This window comes from Echinops telfairi, unplaced genomic scaffold (genome assembly GCF_000313985.2).
Source record: "Echinops telfairi isolate 266 unplaced genomic scaffold, ASM31398v2 ScPeMD7_2291;HRSCAF=2852, whole genome shotgun sequence".
Classification (NCBI taxonomy): domain Eukaryota; kingdom Metazoa; phylum Chordata; class Mammalia; order Afrosoricida; family Tenrecidae; genus Echinops; species Echinops telfairi.
Window position 1 is genome coordinate 20,318,178 of NW_022106189.1, and position 1,982 is coordinate 20,320,159.

Consider the following 1,982-nt stretch of genomic DNA (forward strand, 5'->3'; position numbering starts at 1 on the left):
GCCTGATGGAAACATTCTCAGCTTATAAAATTGGCCAGAGACTTATTTAGGTTTTAAAAAATCTTTACATACATTTCAAAGAGACAGAGAAAGAATTTACAAGGGCAGGCTTTGGAAAAGAAATGCTTTGAGATAAGGGAGGAGTCTTGGCAGTGTAATGGGTTACCACTAGGCCTGCTAACCACAAAGTCAGCAGTTTGAGAGCGCCAGCTGATGCTCAGGAGAAAGATGAGGCTTTCTACTCCTGTAAAGAATTACAATCCTGAAAACTCACGGGAGTAGGCAGTTCTACGCTCTAAGACAGGGCTGCTATAAGACAGGGTTGCTATGAGCCGGAATTCACTCCATGGCAGTAACATTTTGGAGAAGAGAGTATCTCTGCTAATGCTGTCAGATAAGTTGGGCTGTTAACTTAAAGGTCAAGTGGTTCAAATCCACCAGTTGCTGAAAAGGAGAAAGATGAGGCTATCTGCTCCCATTAATTTTTTTTTAAGAAAAGGGAGGGGGTTGTGTCTTCCTTTTTAAAAACAGATAATTAAGCCTCTCCGTCTCTCTCCCCCTGCCCCCTCTTTTCTCTTTATCCCAATTTGTATTTATTTGCCCTTACAACACATTCACCAATTACCAGGAAAGTGTCAGAGAAGATGGATTTTGGAGTAACAAAGACATTTTAGTAGCAAAGACATTCATAACTTCTGGTTCCACCACTTCAGGCTTAGAACCTTGGCAGGTGGGCAGAATTTAGTAATATTTCATCTGCGTTGTATTTATTTTTATGGTTATTATATTGAAAGCAAGGGAAACTCGGGAAACAGCTCTTCCGTTTCTGCTCAGGCTACAGAGTGTCCATGGAAAGTGTGAAGCATTTAAGGCAACCCGTCCAACGCTTTGCTGACCCGTGGGACATAGTTGTCCACCAACAGTTCAGCGCGTCAGGTTTCCGGTGAGGATTTGTATCACTGGGAATCTAAAGAACCTCCCCTCCCCTCTCCATCCTACCACCGGCGTCCTCTTAGGATGTGGGAGGAGCCTTGGAAAAGAAATGTTCTGAGATTAGGGAGGAGGCTATACAAGGTTCGTGGAAAAGTGGAATGGAAAGATAATAGAATTTCCCCACGTCCTTTTTGAAGTCCCCTTTTATGTGCCCCGCACAGTGGAATCAGAATCCACACTACCTAAAAAGATGTCCCCTTTGATAAGAGGATGGCTTCCATGAATGGAAACAAATGGTACCAACAAAAACGAAAAGCATTCAGTCACGGAAGCGTTAAGACCGGTAGCACAGCGGGCCGGACCGCTGGGACGACTGTATGAATGACAGCAAGCCGGGCGGGAGTGCATGCAGGAGGTCAGGATGGCCGAGCGGTCTAAGGCGCTGCGTTCAGGTCGCAGTCTCCCCTGGAGGCGTGGGTTCGAATCCCACTTCTGACAATACTGTTTTGCCCTCCCTCCGAAGTTTTTGGGCCACTGCAGTCCCTGAGAGGGTCCCTGAAGCCCGGAGACGTCTTGCTTGTTACAGCAGTACAAAGTAAAAAAACATGTTAAGAAGAAAATACAGTACTTGCGTAATAAACATAGTTCTAAACAGATTTTTAAAGAGTATAAAAGAAATATGCTGTGCAGGGAATAAGGAAAGGCAGAAAAAGATCGCTTTGTCAGAAGTGGGATTCGAACCCACGCCTCCAGGGGAGACTGCGACCTGAACGCAGCGCCTTAGACCGCTCGGCCATCCTGACTGCTTAGACAACTTGCTTCAAGCGGTCTCACCCAAACAAACCTCTTCGAGAGCGCCACTGTGCGCATGCGTACGGAACACTAGGCGCCCGAATGCTAAACCTTCTTCTCCGCCCCGCGTGGGGCGGAGCTCGACACGCCCCCTCGCGCTTACCCTGAGGGGCGGGGCTAAGACGAGACCCGGAGGAGCGGAAACGAGGCGCGTGAGTGCCGGCAGGGGGCGCTCGCGGCAAGCTGGAGACTCGGAG

General features: G+C 48.0%; 2 non-coding genes across 2 annotated transcripts; one reads left to right on the top strand and one right to left on the bottom strand.

The window, feature by feature from the left end:
- The first annotated feature begins 1,348 nt into the window (after nucleotides 1–1,348).
- TRNAL-CAG lies at nucleotides 1,349–1,431 on the top strand. The gene has a single exon. It is a non-coding gene; the product is annotated as a tRNA-Leu (tRNA).
- A 222-nt stretch (nucleotides 1,432–1,653) lies between these two features.
- Nucleotides 1,654–1,736, bottom strand: TRNAL-CAG. Its single transcript has one exon. It is a non-coding gene; the product is annotated as a tRNA-Leu (tRNA).
- Nucleotides 1,737–1,982: the final 246 nt, after the last annotated feature.